The sequence below is a fragment of the Triturus cristatus genome, chromosome 7 (genome assembly GCF_964204655.1).
Source record: "Triturus cristatus chromosome 7, aTriCri1.1, whole genome shotgun sequence".
Taxonomy (NCBI): Eukaryota; Metazoa; Chordata; class Amphibia; order Caudata; family Salamandridae; genus Triturus; species Triturus cristatus.
Genome location: NC_140590.1, coordinates 1,255,011,638 through 1,255,031,479, shown reverse-complemented (window position 1 = coordinate 1,255,031,479; position 19,842 = coordinate 1,255,011,638). Strand labels below are relative to the sequence as shown.

At 49.2% G+C, this 19,842-nt stretch overlaps 1 protein-coding gene and 1 pseudogene across 4 annotated transcripts in view; one reads left to right on the top strand and one right to left on the bottom strand.

Moving 5' to 3' along the window:
• Nucleotides 1-19,842, top strand: part of SETD1A (SET domain containing 1A, histone lysine methyltransferase) — a 1,055,844-nt gene that overhangs the window by 733,420 nt on the left and 302,582 nt on the right. The window lies entirely within an intron of this gene.
• LOC146811748 (transmembrane protein 120B pseudogene) lies at nucleotides 10,651-12,414 on the bottom strand (annotated as a pseudogene).

The following is a 19,842-nucleotide window of genomic DNA, read 5'->3' as shown; positions in this document are numbered from 1 at the left end:
TGGTGCGTGCACTTGATTGGTGTTGTACCCTGCTGCCCCCTAGAGCCTTCACCGCACCACCACCACTATGCTAGGTGGTGCGTGCTGCCCCTAGAGCCTTCACCTGCTACTGCAGTGGCAAATAACACTCGCCAGGCCGGTCAAGTAGGCCTGAAAACTGGCTCGCCCTTCAAAAAAATCACTCGCATTTGCGAGCGGTCGAGTACATTTTTCGAGCCCTGATGTACTCCACTGGTCTCTGGGTTTAAGAAAGAAAGGTTGTTCCAGATGCTTTACTGTGTGCAAGGCAAATTGTAAACTGTGAAAAAGTTTTAGAACATGAGTGGAATGTTGTGAATCAAAGAGAGACACATTTTAGTACATCAGTTCTGTACATGTAGACTTTTTTCTCCCCAGTACAACATTGTATATATGTTCCGTTATCTATTCTTCTCTGGGAGGGGGTAAGGTCAGTGTTACTCAAATGACGTTCAGTGCCGTTATCCAAGAAAAAATATTTAATCAAGTCTACATTTTTTTTATAGCACTTGGATCCCTTTTGTGTCAATATGTTAAAATAGCTGGATACTTTTGCTCATAATAGCTCATTTAATCAACCCTGGCATATAATGTGTTCCTTCATTACAATATAATTCTTGAAACCCTGTAGTGTGTAAAAACAAAGAAACAGTCATATAGACTTTAAAGCAGATGTTAGAGATTTTACAGTTCCAACGACTTATTGTGAAAAACAATCTGTTCCAGTGCTTCCATTGACCATTGCATGGTATAAATTTGTATTTTTCCTTCAGGGTAGGAATAGAGCGTTGGGACAACAGATTAAGTATTTACAACATTTAACACTGAAAAGTATCAATAGTAGTCTACAGAAGGAGCAGTAGTAATATTACTTCAATCAGTTTGGAATTGCTCTATTACTCCACTGAAAATAGATAAACGGAGAAGACCTTAGTTGACATTAAACAGGGCCAGATATAAATATATAAACATTAGACTTTTTGATGAATGCTTCTACCTGCAGATTCCTCACCTTTAAATTTGCTAGGCACAAGACTGGATGCAGGAATCTTCTCTCTAACACTTCATCTCAATGTCAGACATGGAGCCTTGATGACACAGCGAAGTCACCTAGCACCAGGACTGGCGCCATAACATCAGTTCAGTTTCTCCATGCCTTTCAACGCAATCCGGAGCTTCACTCTCCTTGTGAACAGTTTTTCTCACAAAGAAAAGTAATCCTTTTTAGATGCCATTGAGGACAATGTCACCACCTAAGCACTCAAGTTTTAGGCTTTGTTGATGTTGTGATGGACACATGCCCATCACCGACACACATCACGATTGTCTGGTGCCGTAACTCATGGCATGACGCATTGTTTTACGATCTGTTTCGAAAAATGCACCCCAATGCCTTCAAGGAGCATTTGGCCAAACACTTTATGGCTCTCTCTGAAGAAGACATAGGAGCCGTTGTCTAACAATGTCTAGGTCGCGAGCAAGATCATCCCTGTCAACCAAGTCTTAAAGGGAGAAGAATGACGTCACAAGAAAAACTCTCTTCCCCTTATCAATCTAAATGTACAGATAAGACAACTCTTGTGTCATCTACCCTGGAGCCGGAGCTGGTGGAGATTTTTCTGTCCCCATCCCTGGTGGTTTCGAAACTGGTTCCATCCCCTCGACAAACATCATCACCTACTCCATTGGAGTTAATTCCCATCTGCCCGGAGTATTCAGTACTGGGAGCAGATCCGTCTGGCTTCATGCAAGCCATGATAGACCTCTTTAGGAGAGTGACTGTCCCCTCTGGTGCACCAGAGGGTCTTCTACCATCGGTGCCTTTGACACCAAATGGTATTTTTCCAGCACCACCCCAATATGGGGCATCTATATGAACAACACCACCAACATCGTTGCTGCTCTCGGCTTAATTAGCTAATACAGCGGCGCTGAGGCTCGCCCCGATGTCAACTTCAGTTCCTGTCTGCCACAAAAACTCTCCTCCTCAAGTCCACTCAGACCTGGCACTGCATACAACACCGTTTTCTGCACCAACGTAGAAAGCCCAACTCATTCTAGAGAACTTATTGGGTGTTAAAAAAACATTGGACCACAAGGGAGACCTTTTGTTTCCTAGAAGAACATAGTAATTTTGACTAACAGCCATGGCAGCTCCACAGTATGGACTTGGACGACCAATATCAGCAGGAAAACAATGCTGATGATCCTTCTTCTGATATCCTAGCTCATCAGGAAGCCAGCAGTCAGGAGACCTCCCTGGAAATAGGCATAGATCCTTTTCTTAATCCTGTTCCATGAGAGAAGGGTTCTTTCCATTCAGTATTAGGAAAGGCTGCAGAATTTCTTACATTCACCTTGACTATAGAAGACCTTCTTCATAATAATCTCGCAGATGTTCTACAAATGGCACCTTCCATCATTGACTTTCTACTTCAGTTTAATGAAGCATTAAAGGAGACCTAGTCTTAAGCTTTCCTCTTCTCCAGTGCTCCACACAGCTATAACTCACCAGTACAGACCAGTTATCTTCCAGGGGATACTCATCAACAGTCATAAGCGCTGAATAATCCCCGCCCACGTGCGGGATCCTGGACCATATAAAAATATACATATATATGTGTATGTTAGGGGGACAAGTGTCTAGCACTTCCGCGACATACATATATATGTATATAAATACATAAATATGCAGCCTAACATAGTTCCAATGGGGCAAAATGCCAAAACTACATAGGTTTTTCTTGTGCAAAAACAATCTCCTACATACACCTTGTAATAGAGAACATACACTGGAATACTGTCATACAAGAAAACCTTTATTTTCAACACAGAAAAACAGGAAATAGCAGGCAGTTGGCCCATAGGCTGCATAGATGAATAAACGTCCCAGTACAGTAAAAAACTGGCACCTTGCCTTTAAGGCTTCCAAGACCCTGGACACCGTGCCTTTAAGACCTCCAGGAGCCCCTCTGCTCCCATCATGCACCAAAGGTGACAGTTAGATCAGTTCTTTTTTCCGGCTCCTTCTGTGAGGATCCTGGCGCTTGAGCTCAACAGTTTTTAATTATCTTTAGTCAGAAATTGTTTTCTTCTCTTGCTTTCGGACATTTTTGACTGCTGGGTGTCTTTTTTTAACCCTTTCTGACAATTTACCATACATTTTCTGTCAGAATGCCAGCATTATTCAACAAATGTCCTTCATGTGGTAAAAAGATGGCAAAATCGGACCCGCACTCTGTGTGCATCCTGTGTTTGCCATCTTCACACAAACCTGATACTTGTAATTTTCTGCGATATTCTAAAAGGACTCTTCTTGACGGGGAGAAGATTAGGCTCCATGCCTTGCTGGAGAGAGGGAAAAGCAATCACAAAAGTGGTCTTGGGGGCTCCCAAGAGCCCTCCTCTCACCATGAACATTGAAAAAGGCGAAGATCTACCTCTCCAGAGTCCAGAAAGAAACAGATCCCTGACTGTTCGCCGTCGAGATCGCCGTCAAAGAAGCAAGCACTACACTCTTCAGCGTCTAGGGACAGATCGTAGTCGAGACGACGACTCTCTTTCGCACAATAGTAAGTCGACGTCGAGAAATACTTAGGGCTCGAATTATGCTGGTCCCGAGAGACCTGACAATCACCCGTCGACGTCGAAACATCCATCGACGGCGAGGAACACTCCGACGCCTTCTTGGAGGTGGGCGTCGAGGGGTTCGCCGGCGAAGACTCTGCCGAGAGCTTACTGACTGATGACGTCGAGATCACCGTCACAGTCATGATGCTCACCGTCGAAAAAGTCGACGTCGAAATCTCCTACTCGCCCGTGTGGGTGTTCGACGTCGAGGACACCGTTGAGATCTTCGCGGAGACGATGGTCTGCCAGTATCTCGCCGCCAATGAGATCGACATCAAAGACGACACAGTTGGTGTCGTCGCCGAGACGCCAGTCGATGTCGAGAGACAGAAACCCTGCAGACGTCTCGGAGGAGGTGACGGAGAGGTCGACGCTGAGGTCAAGAAGTTCAACATAGGGAAGAACTTCATCATCCCCGGGCATTAACATTGTCCAGATTTAGCCAGAGGGCTCTCCGGTTGCGGCAAAGAAGTCTCATCCTTTCAATCTTTCGCCAAAATGGCTGGAAGGTACCGTTGCTGATCAAGTAAGTCCGGATTCCGAGTATTCTCGCACCTAATCTGAGAGTTTCCATGGGTACTCCCCCAAAGGCATGATGAGGTGGCCAAAATGAAAACTGAATTGGACACGGTGAGGGCTGTTGGCCTAGAGCAGTGAAAAGAATTCCACAAACGGTCCTGCCCTTACGACAGGCGCTGATTCCAACAGAGGGCTCAAACCCCTCAGTGGTCATCCCAAAATCAGCTGCAGCAGAGGTCAGAATTCCATCAAAGACGACCTGGTAGAGGTAGAGCAAACAACAGGCAGCAGGCTTCAACTGCTAAGCAACCAGCCAAGGAATGAGCAGAGGCTTCTTCCGTGCCCGTTAGCCACTCCGGTAGGAGGGAGTATCACTTGTCATCTGGAAGAGTGAAGATCAATAACAAGCGACAAATGGGTGCTGAATATTGTGCAAAATAGATGCCTGCTGAGGTTCAAGGCTCCACCTCCCTCAGTTCCACCTCAAAGAAGATCCAACCAACATCACCTACTGTTGCAAAAAGAGGTGGACAGTCTTCTACAAAAAAAAAGCCGTAGAGTGTGTCCAAAACAACAGCAAGGACAAGGCATTTACTCTCGTTACTTCCTGGTCGAAAAAAGAAGACCGACCAGAGAATACAGACCAATTCTCGATCTGCGGCTCCTGAACAAATTCATCCGCAAGTAAAATTTTTGGATGTCGACTCTGCACCAGATCTTTTCTCATCTACATCAGGGAGACAGGATGTGTGCCATAGACTTGCAGGATGCCTACTTCCATATACCGGTGTCCAAAAGACATCGAAACTTTCTCCGCTTTCAGGTATCCCATCAACATTTTCAATTCCGAATTCTACCGTTAGGGCTCAAACCAGTCCCCCGAACATTCTCGAAGTGCGTGGTGGTGGTGGCAGCATTTCTACGCAAACGCAAAATCTTCATTTACCCCTCTCTGGAGGATTGGCTCCTGAAGAGTGCCACACCATCTCTGCTTCAGAATCACCTCAACTACTGTCTCCAGCTGTTGAACACGCTGGGTCTTCAAGTCAACTTCAAGAAGTCGGTCTTCAATCTGACACAGAGAATCCATTACCTGGGCTTTTCACTGAATACCGCAAAGGCAAGCGTGTGTCCTTCGGAGGAGAGGTTATCTTCAATCAGAGACAAATGTTGTGATCTACTCAGCGCCCGTCATGCCACAGTCAGACAGGTTTCGTCGCTGTTGGGCTCCATGGCCTCTCTTCGTATTCATCGTCCCCAATGCCAGATTAAACATGCGACCTCTGCAGCAGTCTCTGGAGGACCAGTGGATTTCAAGTCTCAGGTCGTTGGGAAGACCGTGTGACTCTACCTCAATCGGCCAAAGACTCCATCCGATGGTGGATGAAACGGTCACACCTACTAAAGGGAGTTCCATTCCACCTAGACATCCCCACTCAGACTATAGTCACGGATGCTTCCCTTCAGGGTTTAGGAGCGCACTTGGGCCCTCTTCATGTACAAGGTCTCTGGTCAGAGGCAGAACGAAGGTACCACATCAACTTTCTGGAGTTGAGAGCTGTTCATCTGGCTCTCAAGTCGCTGTACCCTTCTCTCCAGTCCAGCTCCCTCTTGGTTCAGACAGACAACACCACAACAATGTATTATCTGAACAAGCAGGGGGGCACCAGGTCGAGAACTCTCTCGCTGGAGTCACAGACCATCTGGAAGTGGCTTCTCGCAAGGAACCTAAGCATTGTGGCCATTCACCTTCCGGGGTCCATGAACGTTCAAGCAGACTCACTAAGCAGAGACTTTGTAGAAGCGCACGACTGGGTGCTAAACAGCAAAGTCACGCAAGACATTTTTCAACAATGGGGAGTGCCAGACATCGACCTCCTCGCAGACGCGGCCAACACCAAATGCCCTGTCTTCGCGTCCAGGTTTCCCCAACCAGGATCACAAGGGAATGCCCTTTTGATAAACTGGTCTCAGACATTACTGTACGCCTTTCCTCCTCCTCCGCTGATCCCTGCAGTGATCAACAAATTTTACAGGACCAACACCAGAATGATCCTGATAGCTCCGGAGTAGCTGTGTCAATGGTGGTACCCGGACCTTCTACAATTATCCGAAGTGCCACACTGGAGGTTGCCTTGCCGACCTGTTGTCCAAGAACGAGGGGAGGGTGTTTCATCCTAATCTCTCATTCCTCAGATTGCCAGCTTCGCTCCTGAGGTCCTGCAATACGGACACTTAGACTTATGACTATCCTGAAGGAAGCCAAGAGACCTTCCACCAGAAAATCCTATGCTTTCAATTGGAAGTGGTTCTATTTGTGGTGCAGAGACAATGTTTATGATCCGGTGCAGGGTCATCTCATATAATCCAGGAAAATCTTCAAGCTGCAAAACTACTCCTACAAGCAAGCAACCATTTGACTGTTAGATATTACCCCACTGTAGGATTGATAGCTAATTTCCATTTTCTCTGATTCCTTTTTAAAAAACAGTTCACAAATAACTGCCACGCCTGGTTGAGTTCTACCGGGTTTTCGCCAGATGTCCAAAGCTCACTCATGGACATGCCCTTTGATGGCACTCACCTGTTTGGCGATAAAGCCGACAGTGCGCAGGAGCGTTTTAAGGACTCATGGGCCACAGCCAAGTCCTTAGGTCTTTCCACGAAAAGCCCAGCCACTCCTGGTTTTCGTTCCTTTCGTGGCCACGGCAGAGGCGCCCAGGCACGTTCCTTCAGCAAGCCTGTGCAGACCCAGCCTCAGCGCGGATGCGGTTTCTGCAGGGGCGGGTCTGGGAATCAGCGTGGGGGTTCGTCCACCTCCGCCCCCGCTGCTTCTACCTTCCTAATCCAAACTTTGGGGGGAACCTCACGCCAGTGGGTGGCAGGATCCGCCTTCACCTCCCCAACTGGCGCGCTATCTCGTTGGACAAGTGGGTTTTGCAGATCACCCGCAAGGGTTACTCCCTTCCCTTTAAGTCCACCCATCCAGCCATGCCACCTCAAAACCACCGCATGACAGGGGAACACTTGGCACTTCTCCAGCAGAAAGTCACGGCACTCTTGGCCAAGGGGGCCATCGAGTGCGTTCCTGGGCCAGAAGTAGGGAGTGGTTCTTATTCCCACTACTTTCTGGTCCCCAAGAAGGACAAAGGGGGTCTGCGTCCCATCTTGGACCTCCGGAAAGTCAACCGCTTCCTCCGGAAGGAGAAGTTCAAGATGTTGACTTTGGCTCAGGTCTTGTCTGCTCTCGATCCACAACACTGGATGGTAGCGTTGGACTTGCAGGACGCCTATTTTCATGTTCCCGTCCTACTGGCCCACCGGCATTACATGCGGTTCATGGTAGGCCACGAGCACTTTCATTTTACTGTGCGCCCCTTTGGCCTGGCCAGCGCCCCTCAGGTGTTCATGAAAGTGATGGCCGTGGTCGCAGCTCATCTGCGCAGATCGGGGGTTTCAGTCTTCCCCTATCTAAACGACTGGTTGTTGAAGGCGGGCTCACCCCAAACGGTTGTCGCCAACCTCCTGCATTTGCTGGGGTTTTCCATCAATGTGCCGAAGTCGCACCTAAATCCCTCTCAGAAGCTCCAATTCATCGGAGCGGTTCTGGATTCGGCGCAGTTTCGGGTCTATCTTCCCGAACATCGGATCCGGGATATTCAGGCTATGATTCCGATCTTTCAGCCTCTATCCCGGGTTTCAGTCAGGATGACCCTCCGGCTCCTGGGCCTGATGGCATCCTGCTAGTGCACCATGCCAGATGGCATATGCGGGCTCTGCAGTGGGACCTGAAGTTTCAGTGGGCACAGCATCAGGACAACCTGTCCGATCACGTCCAGATCTCGGAGGGCACTGCACGTCACTTGCAGTGGTAGCTCACGAATCGCGATTGGGTCAATGGCAGATCCCTCTCCCTTACCCAACCGGGGTTCACAGTGGTGACGGATGCGTCCCTCCTGGGATGGGGTGGCCACATGGGAGAGGCGGAGATCAGGGGCCTCTGGTTTGCGGCGGACTCCCGGCTCCATATCAACGTTCTGGAGCTGCGGGCGATCCGTCTTGCTCTGAAAGCCTTCCTTCCCTCTGTCCGGGGACAGGTAGTGCAGGTGTTCACGGACAACACCACCACCATGTGGTATTGCAACAAACAGGGCGGGTGGGGTCGTGGACCCTATGTCAGGAGTCTCTGTGCGTCTGGACATGGCTGGAACATCGGGGCATGTCTCTGGCGGTTCAACACCTGGCAGGCTCCCTGAACACCAGGGCGGACAAACTCTGCCGCAGATGCATGATGGATCACGAATGGCATCTGACCTCGGACATGGTGCAAGGCCTCTTTCTGCAGTGGGGAGAGCCTAGGTTAGATCGATTCGCCACCGAATAGAACGCGCAATGTCATCAATTCTGCGCGTTGGAATTTCCAAGGCGGCACTCGCTCGGAGACGCTTTTGGTCGTGAGTAGAGTTGCGGTCTGTTGTACGCCTTTCCGCCCACATCACTTCTGCCCAGAGTCATTCTTGTGGCTCCAGGTTGGGCAAGAAGAGTATGGTATTCCGAGCTACTCAGTCTGGCAATTTGTACTCCGATTCGACTGCCTCTTCGGGAGGATCTTCTGTTGCAGCAGCAGGGAACGGTCCTTCACCTGAACCTGTCCAGCCTCCACCTTCATGCGTGGAGTTTGAGCGGCAACATTTGACGGCTTTTGACCTTCCTGCCGAAGTCTGTGATGTTATTTTGGCATCCAGGCGTCCCTCCACTAAAACGTTATACGCCTGCAGGTGGAATACATTTTTGGCATGGTGCACAGCGAAGGCTGTGGATCCCCTTTCTGCCCCTCTTTCTGTTCCTCCTTTCTCTGGCCCAGCAAGGCTCTGCTCTGGGCACTATCAAGGGCTATCTCTCGGCCATTTCCGCCTTTTCAAGGCTTCCAGATCAGCCTTGTCTTTTCAAGTCCCCTGTTGTTAGTCGTTTCTTGAAAGGCATTACACACACATTCCCTCTGGTCCCCTTTATAATGCCTCAGTGGGACTTTAATCTTGTGTTGACTTATTTGATGTGCACTCTCTTTGAGCCGCTTCACAACTGTCCTTTACGTCTTCTCACCTTAAAGACTGCATTCCTGGTTGCTGTCACCTCTTCCAGAAGGGTGAGTGAGCTCCAGGCTCTTTCTTCTAAACCTCCTTTCCTTTCTGTTCATCCGGACAAGGTGGTGTTAAGGACCCGTCCTTCTTTTCTGCCCAAGGTTGTCACGCGCTTCCACATCGGGCAGACTATCACTTTGCCCACCTTCTTTCCACCTCCGCATCCTTCAAAAGAGAAAGAGAGGCTCCACCATCTGGACCCCAAACGTGCGCTCTCGTTCATTCTGAAGCGCACACAACAGTTCCGGGTGGATGACAACTCTTTGTTGGCTACGTGGACGCCAAGAAAGGTCGGGCTGCGCACAAACGAACCATGTCTTGGTGGGCCGTTCTGTGTATTAAAGCCTGTTACTCCTTGGCTAAAAAGGAGCCTCCTGTGGGGCTGCGTGCCCATTCTACTCGGGCGACAGCAGCCACTACCGCTCTGGGACAGGGAGTCTGTTTGCAGGATATCTATCAGGCAGCTACGTGGTCCTCGCTGCATACCTTTACCAAGCATTATTGCCTTGACAGCCAAGTCCGGGGAGACGGCTTCTTAGGCCGTTCTGTTCTCCGTGTCGTTCTGGTGTGATATTAGTTCGCAGTCCCACCACCGGGGTTGGTATTGCTGGGGTATCTATTCTAAGGTAAGGAATCCAACACTAACGTGTTTCTTTCAGATGGACAAGTTACTTACCTTCGGTAACGATATATCTGTAAGAAACATTAGTTAGTGTTAGATTCCTTACCGCCCCACCCATCCTCCCCGTTCTGCGAACTGATTTCTAGGGTTAAGACCATCCCTTTTAGGGCATTAGTTTTATGCACCTGTGGTCACTGTCTTGCATGGCTCTGCCTTCCTGGCGCGGAAAGTTATATACAGAACTGACGTCAGTGCGCATGGGTGGCGCCTAAGTAGTCTCTGTGACGTCATCTCGGTGCATACGACGCCAACGACTGATGCGGAGCCGCACTGCGCCACCTACTGACACGCAGAGGTACTGCTAGCGAAAACTTTCCGGATCCAGTCTGACGCCTAGGGATATTCTAAGGTAAGGAATCTATCACTAACTAATGTTTCTTACAGATATATCGTTACCGAAGGTAAGTAACTTGTCCGTTAGTGCTCAAGATTTTCCGTATCATTCTGATGTCTGGGTTATATTCGAAGGTGAAGAATCTGCGTTATCATTACCGAAGGTAAGTAACTTGTTCATTAGTAATTTCAAAGATCCTCCAAAATGTGGTATTGCCAAAACTAAAATCCCTGCAATTTGCTCAGAGCTTCTTCCGTTTCTTTTAATGTTGTGAGGAATTTTTCCAAGGGATAGCCTGAAAATGTGAATGCCAGCACAATGAACTGTTATTTTTTGCATTCCTTTTGCCTGGATAGTCATAATCTGAAATTACGTTATACAGCGACAAAAATGCTCAGAAAAGGAAGGGAATAAGAAATGTCAGGCAGCTCCACATGAAAGACAAAAATCCCTTGACTCTGAGGTTGAGATGGTTTCTTTCACCTAATGCATGTAATATATAAATGTAGCCACTTTGATGATACTATTGTAGGACCTGTACAGATCTCAGAAGAATTGAAAACGCCAAAAACTGATGGTGAAATATTTGGATCATCTGACCATGTTAACATTACGCCAGAAAGAAATGCGATATGATAAAGACACCCACCAGCCTTTAAATCTGGAGCCCTTGCTGATGTTAGTCTCTCCATTATTGTCACCAGGCAATAATAACCAACATGTACAAAATTGAAGACCCTATAGTGTTGAAAGAACGTGCAAGCTACAGCACCAAGTAACAGACTTTTAGTCAGACACAGCTTAAACTTTTCTTATTCGTCTTTGTTAGTAAATTGTGCCCAATTACTTAGCTGAGTTGTGTTAACATTTCTAAGGAACAAGATCTAGATGTAAACCATGTGTTAGTAAATGTAAATGTTGTAGACTTGTAAAGCGCACAGCTGCCCCAGCAACGGGGCGTCCCGGCGCTGTAGACCGCTGGGGAACCCGTCCTGGCTATCCCTGTGAGATGGTCCCTTTCTGGGTATCTCCAAGGTGAAATGAGGCATCCCCGGCGTCTGTGGGGGGCCGTTGTAGAGATGAGGCAAGCTTAATGCCCAGAGTTGCCGAGTGTGTTCCTGGTTAGAGTAGGTACCGAGGCGAGAATTATCGAGTCCGTTTTGATCCTGATCCACGACCCTGCCGCGTCGGGAATTGAACCCTGGTCCCTGGCCGATTCTCTGCTTACGGGTCTGCCATCTCTAACCAGTGAGCCACACCTCTCCACTGTGGCATGTGAAGCTGTAGATACACATACTATGCATAATCCTACCAGCTGGTGTTGGGCTCGGAAGTGTGCAATGTGTTTTTCTTCAAAGAAATCCTAGTGACGTGAGGTATAATGACTCCAACTATTGCTGGCTTTGCACGTGGGCATCGGTTCCATTGTTAGATTGTGGTTTTTATGCTGTCTGGTTCAAATGTGCTCCACTGAGCTCCGGGTCGACACTTCATAGTCCTCATCTTCGGGCCTCGTCTCTTCCTCTGCATCTGCTTGTAAAGCAGTTGCCGTGTCTCCTGCCGTCTCAGTGTTGGCGCTCTACCTGTTGATTTTGACAACTTGAAACTCTTCGACGAGCTGTTCAAGGCCTCACCCCTTTTGGGCCTACTCTGTTAATGGAAAGGACTACATTTTAAAACTGCCCTCACTGAAGCACCAAATACCCCTGGGCATCCTATCACCAGTTGTGTAAACTTTTATCTCTCTCCGGATCACAACAAGGCCTCCTATTCTGTCTACCTCACCTTGAGGTCAAAGTAAATGCTGCATATTGTCAGGCTCAACGTCCAGCATCACAACTCATGGTGCAGTGGTAATGGGATGACACCCTCGATCTATTCAGTGACCGGTGGGTCTAGATTGAACCTCAGCCAAGGACTTTGCCCGCCAAGCCTCAGATCTGGTCTCCCGAGGCGAGTTGTTGCTCATAATCCGAAGCCAAAGATGCAGGTCCAAATAAAGACTTCAGCTGTGAGTACAAGACCTCACCCTTCGCTACCTACCTGGCACTGAACGAAGGTTGAACACCACCCGTATGAGGGTCAGGCATTGAGTCTTGAAGCCCAGCACCAGGCTCTCAGTCCACCACTGCCTTGGTTGGCACCAAAAACACGGATCCAGCTCACTCCCGGTGCCTGGGAGTAATTCTAAGGTAAGGAATCTATAACTAACATATGTCTCTTACAGATTCATCGTTACTGAAGGTAAGTAACTTGTTCTTCAGATAGGGACAAGTTGGGCCCAATGGGTCCTTTCCTTGGGGTGGATGCACCCCCTATTATGCCACTCTCCAGTGGGAGGGGGGCATACGCCTCACTCTGGTTGGCTGGGTCCCCCATCTTCAACATGGCGGGGACTGAGAGTTGTTCTTTGCTGCGTTGTGGTTGCAAAGGTGGGCACATCTCTCCTCCTATCTTGGTTTCCCCGCCGATTCTCCCACCCAAAGTGGGGGTCAGAACTGGTGGGGGCCAGTTGCTGGGAGTAGCAAATGGCTGGGTCAGCTCACAAAGGCGGCAAGCCTCGGAGGCTTCCACTTCGTGAACCCTGCCCATCCTGAGGGAGGAGGTTAGGCACCTATTCCCAAAATGTGCTTTGTTTCAGGATCCGAGACGACAGGCTCTCTACCCAGGGGTACAAACGTGTCTGGGGTGGCAGCTGACGAGCAGCCAGTCAGCCAGGACACTAGAGTTAGGTCGAGTTAGGTCGATTTGGCATTAAATCACACACTGGCATCAGTGTGGGTTTAAAGTGCTGAGAAGTTTGATATCAACCTTCCCAGATTTCAGTAAAGCCATTATGGTGCTATGGAGTTCGTAATGACAAACTCCCAGACCATATATTCTTTATGGCTTTACTGCACTCCTTAATGGCAGTACTGCACTTACAATGTCTAAGAATGGACTTAGACACAGTAAGAGTACAGGGATCCTGCACCTGTACCCTCACCAGTGGTATAGTGCACCAAGCTAGAAGGGTGGCTTAACTATGCCATAGGCAGTGGATTGTAGGCATGGCATACAGGGATGTGTGCCATGTCGACTCTTTAATTTGCATGCACCAAAACACCAGCCTGCAGAGTGGAGGTGGGTGGGTGTTTGTTGATTTGTTTGTTAAGATTCAGGGCCTCTACGGTTGACACAATATGTGCTGCAGTCCTTAGAGGACTTTCCTGCTCACAGTGCCCTTGGTACCCCTGGTACCTTATACAAGGGACTTACATGTGGCCAGAGAGTTGCCAATTGGGGTTACAACAATACAGTTTTAGGGAAAGGACATAGACCCTGGGTGCCTGGTTGGCAGGAACCCAGGTCACACTTAGTCAAAGAGCATCAACATCAGTGAACAGAGTGGATACAGTGTTACGACTTTTGAGAGGGAAACAACCTTTACCTACCATTACCACATAGTCATTGCTGCGCAATGCCACTACGACCCATTGCCTTTACCATGCAAGTCTTTACCACACACAGACACACAGACGTGTTTGGAATTAGGGTAAGGGTGTTTTTAAGGGTTTAGGGGTTGTAAGGGAATTGGATGGTAAGGGTATTTTTAGGGTTTAGGGTGGGCAGGGGTACTGAGTGGTAAGGTTGTTTTTAGGGTTTAGGAGTGGGTAGGATTATGGGTGGTAAGGGTATTTTTAGGGTTTAGCGGTTGGTAAGGGTATTGAGCGGTAAGAGTATTTTTACATTTTAGGGTTGGGTAGGGTATTCGGTGATAAAGGTGTTTTTTAGGGTTTAGGGGTGGGGTAGGGTATGAAGTGGTAAGCGTGCTTTTAGGGTTTATGGTGTGTAGGGGTATTGGGTGGTAAGCGTATTTTTTGGGTTTAGGGTGGGCAAGAGTATTGGGTGGACAGGGTATTTTTAGGGCTTTGCGGATGGTAGGGGTAGTGGGGTAAGGGTGCCTTTGGGGTGTAAGGGTGGGTAAGAGTATTGGATTGTAAGGGTATTTTTAGGGTGGGAAGAAGTATTGGGTAGTAAGTTTGTTTTTAGGGTGGGTAGGGGTATTCGGTGGTAAGGGTATTTTTATGGTTTAGGTGTGGGTGTAAGGGCATTGGGCGGTAAGGGTATTTTTACGATTTCAGGTTGGGTAGGGATTTTGGATGGTAAGTGTTTTTTAGGGTTTAGGGGTGGATAGGGGTATTGGGTGGTATGGGTATTTTCTAGGGTTTAGGCTGAGTAGGAGTTTTAGGGTAAGGGTGTTTTTAGGGTTTAAGGGTATTGTGTTGTAATGGTATGTTCGAGGCATATGAGCTGCAGATTATACACTGTGCATAGATCGCCATCTGGTGTTGGGCCCAGATGTTTGCAGTTTGTTTTTCCTCTTGGAAAGTCTTTGGGAGTCACGAGGTCGGTGACTCCTCCTCTGGTTAGTATTGCGCATGGGCTTCGGCTCCATCCTCAGATTGTTTTTTTCCGCCATCGGGCTCGGATGTAATACTGCGCTCTCCGGTTCCGAACTTCCCAGTTCACCGATTGATGCACAAATCCTCGCTCATCGAGATTCTTCAAAAATATAAATCATCTTACTCATCTTCTCTAAGGCACTTCTTCGATTCCGGTGGTCAACGGCGGCCTTCGGGCCTATTCCGGCTCCGGTCTCGGCTGATGGAAAGAACTCCCTTCAAGAAGTGCCCTCGATGTGGGTCCAAGTTTTCCCACACCGATCTCCATGAGGTGTGCAACCTCTGCTTCTCCCCGGAACACGAGGCCCGAGACTGTCCCGCCTGCAAGTCTTTTTGCTCAAAAAAGACCATTCGAGATCGACGGGCTAGACGCAACATGGCGCACTCCTCGACCTCCGCTCCAGTCGACATCTTCGGGGACGACGTCGAAGCTCCGGGACAACAGGACATAGAACAGGAGGACGACGACCTCGTCAGCGCTTCCGAGGCCGACGACTCAGATGTGGAGGACATCACCCCGGCGCAGCGGGTCGTGAGTACAATTCCCCCTCCCACGCCGATACTGAAAAAAGCTTCGGTCACACCTTCGCCTCAGGGCCTAGGCAAGACCAAGGACATTGCTTCTCACACCCCACCTTCGGGCCCGGTAAAGAAGTCTATTAAGCCTTCCGGCAGCTCGGGCTCGAGCCAGCCGGCCACCGGTGCCGAGAAACACCCTTCGGCACCGAAGAAAAAAATCGGCCTCCACCTCCACACCGAACCCGGCACCGAAGTCTTCGGTGCCGAAACCTGCTCCTCCGGCGCCGACCAAACATCACAAGGCCCTCGGCACCAACACTCCCGTGCCGAGACCTTTTTCGGCACCGAGCAAAAAAACTGAGGTTCCCAGGAAGCACGGCTTCGACAAACCTAAAAAACAGTCGGCCCCGAAACCTTCGGCGCCGACCGAACAACCAGTGTCACAGGAACTCTTCACACCGGATCCTTTGCAAAAAACCCTCACCAAGGATCCAAAGACCCGACACTTGACATTGTCTTAAAAAAAGAGACACTTGGACAAGCCGGCTCCACCTCCACCTCCAAAGAGAAAGGACATTGCTACCTCTCCTTTTAGGGTGCCTTCTCCACCTCCACCTCATCGTTCCCCCACATTGTCTCCTGTCCCAGACGATTTGGGGGACCCTTACTATGATCCAGCAGATGTGCCACAAGATCCCACCCCTACTGGATCTCCAGACCCATGGGATGATTATAACAATCCGGACATCCCAGATGTCCCACAGGATGACCTTTATCCATCTAGGCCATCCCCTCCTGAAGATTCCTTCGGTTTTCACCATTTGTTACAACGGGCGACACACTACCACGGGGTGGAGTTACATACCGACCCAGTGGAGGAGGATTTCCTCCTAGACACCTTTGACGATACACATAGGTCCACTGCCATTCTACCTATATTAAAGGGCGTAATTAAACATGCCCCTGAGGTTTTTAAAGACCCAGTCAGGGCCAGGGTCCTAAACCCTCCGATAGAGAAAAAATACAAAGCCGCCCCTACAGACCCTTCTTACATTAAAGGCCCTGCACCATTAGATTCCCTAGTGGTATCTACAGCCAGGAAGCGCTCAAATTCTCAGGCGTCAGGCGAGGCGCCCCCACCTGACAAAGAATCCAAGCTCCTAGATGCGTCAGGGAAGCGCACTGCGTCACAAGCGGCCAATATATGGCGTATTGCCAATACGCAAGCACTGTTGGCCCGATACGACAGGGCACATTATGATGAGCTAGAGACCATCATGCACCATCTCCCTGAAAAGTACAAAACTAGGGCTAATGAACTTATTCAAGAGGGAAAAACAATAACCAATACCTCGATACGATGTGCCCTAGATGCAGCAGATACAGCTTCCAGGGCCATAAACACCAGTGTTCTTCTCCGTCTCCATGCCTGGCTCAGGGTTTAAACCAGAGGTTCAAGCCTCTATATTAAATCACCCATTCGACCAAGATCATCTATTTGGCCCTAAAGTAGATGAAGCCCTGGAAAAAAAGATACAGACACAGCGAAATCTATGGGAGCCCTACAAACACAGACTCCCAGGCGCTCCTTTCGCCTTTCTTCCTTTCGGGGCACGGGCAGAGGCTACTCCTCGGACAGTGCATCCACGTCCTATAAATCCCCTCCTCAGTCTACCTTCACGAAGGGTTATCAAAGAGGCGGATACAGAGGCAATAATAATAAGGGCAGAGGCAAAACAAATACCGCCCGCTCTGCCACACCTCCTGCCCAATGACTTTCCCCCGCTCCCTCCAGACCATTCCACTCCGGTCGGAGGCAGACTACAACATTTCCTTCACGTCTGGGAGACAATCACCTCATACAGATGGGTGACACAAATTATTCAGTCAGGGTATTGCCTAGAATTAACATCTACACCCCCCAACATTCCACCCAGGCACCGCCCTATGTCACAAGAACATACTGCGCTACTAACACAAGAGGTGATCTCCCTCCTGCAAAAAGGAGCAATAGAGCAGGTCCCCATAAATCAACAAAATTTAGGGGTCTACTCTCTGTACTTTCTAATTCCAAAGACGGACGAGACACTACGACCTATCTTAGATCTCAGACCTTTAAACACCTACATTCATTCAGACCATTTTCACATGGTAACCCTCCAACAGGTTCTTCCACTTCTCTCCCAGAACGATTTTCTCACCACTCTGGACTTGAAAGACGCGTACTTTCACATCCCAGTACACCAGTCTCCCAGAAAGTACCTCAGGTTTGTGGTAGACGGACAACACTACCAGTTCAATGTGCTCCCGTTCGGGGTAACAACAGCACCAAGGGTTTTCACCAAGTGCCTAGCAGTAGTGGCTGCACACCTCAGAAGACAGCACATTCACGTCTTCCCCTATCTGGACCATTGGCTCATAAAAGCCACATCCTAGCAACAATGTGTGCAACATACCGCCGCTACGGTCCAACTACTTCACCAGTTATGTTTCACGGTGAACCATCAAAAATCCCACCTGGTACCATCTCACACAAAACAATATCTCGGTGCCACCATAGACACCTCAAAAGCCATAGCCTATCCCAATCCTGCCAGGATTGCAAAAATACATGCGCTGCGTCAAAAATTACAATCTCAACACTCTCTCCCGGCAAGAGTGTTTATGCAGCTCATAGGGATGATGGCCTCTTGCATCTTTATAGTGCCCCATGCAAGACTCCAAATGCGTCCACTCCAAGAGTGCTTGGCGCGCCAGTGGAAACAGGCCCAGGGACAACTGACAGATCTGGTGTTGGTAGACGGTCGCACCCATCGCTCTCTGCAGTGGTGGAACACCACACACCTTTCCAGAGGTCGACCGTTCCTGGACCCGGTCCCACAAATAATCCTAACGGCAGATGCATCGCTCTCCGGCTGGGGAGCTCATCTGTTACATCTTACAGCACAGGGCACATGGACTCCGCAACAGAAGTTACTTCACATGAACCATCTGGAGTTACTGGCGATCTTCCTCGCCCTAAAATCCTTCCAGGCGCAGATTTCAGGCAAGGCAGTCCTCATTCGCACAGACATGACTGCCATGTACTACATTCAAAAACAGGGGGGCACACACTCTCCACAGCTCTCTCAGTTAGCACAGAGCATATGGAGATGGGCAATTCCACAAAAGATTTTTCTCCTAGCCCAACACGTCCCAGGAGTACAAAACACCGTGGCAGATCTGCTAAGCAGACAGACACAGCAGATCCACGAGTGGGAACTTCACCCACAGGTTCTTCACCCGTTCTTTCAGAAGTGGGGGCATCCACACATAGACCTATTCGCCACCAACGAAAACAAAAAATGCCCAAGCTTCGCCGCCAGATATCCAAACCCATTGTCCGACGGCAATGCGATATGGATGAACTGGTCAAACAAATTTGCATACGCTTTTCCACCTCTCCCACCAATTCCATTAGTGGTGCGAAAGCTACAGCAGCATTCCCTAACTCTGATCCTAATAGCTCCAACATAGGCCAGACAACCGTGGTACACCACACTGCTGGAACTCTGAGTAGTACCACACCAAAAGCTACGCCTCTCGCCATGCCTCCTAACCCAGAACCATGGAGAGATCAGGCACCCAGACCCAGCTCAGCTCAACCTTGCGATCTGGCTCCTGAGGTCCTAGAATTTGGATACCTTAACCTTCCCCCTGATTGCATGAATATTATCAAAGAAGCTAGACGCCCTAGTACTAGGGCGTGCTATGCAGCAAAGTGGAAAAGATTTGTTGCTTACTGCCACAACAACGCAATCAATCCTTTAACCCCTTCAGTGCCCGCCCCTTTCCCCGCCCAGTGCCGGCCGTTGCATTAGCGGGCGGGGTCTATGACGAGCTGGACTCGTCATGGGCACAGCGCCACCGCGGCCCATGACGAGTCCAGCTCGTCATGGGCACTGAAGGGGTTAAATGTATCCATACAGCACATTATATGTTATTTACTCCATTTACAAAGGTGTAACCTAGCATATACCAGGCAAAAACCAAAGGAAATGATGGACGGAGTGTTGAACATTGCAAGCACTCACCCCCAGTCAACTGATCTGGGTTTAATCCATCACCGTTCTTTAGCCCACTCTGCCACCCCAGTTCAGACATGGCCATATGCAAATCAGTCTGACCCTGTGCCTCATGGGAACAGTCCAGCCCGAACTGCCAAGCCATGTCTTCCCTGGACCGGAAACAAGCTTCCTAGGACCGGTTTCTGGCATTTCAGCCGTCTTCAGCCAGGCTTGCTTGAATCCAGTGACAAAGTGAGCAAGGGACTCACGTCTGAGCATACCCTGCCAACTTATGGCGAACAAAGCAAAAACCAAAGGAAATGATGGACGGAGTGTTGAACATTGCAAGCACTCACCCCCAGTCAACTGATCTGGGTTTAATCCATCACCGTTCTTAAGCCCACTCTGCCACCCCAGTTCAGACATGGCCATATGCAAATCAGTCTGACCCTGTGCCTCATGGGAACAGTCCAGCCCGAACTGCCAAGCTTCCTAGGACCGGTTTCTG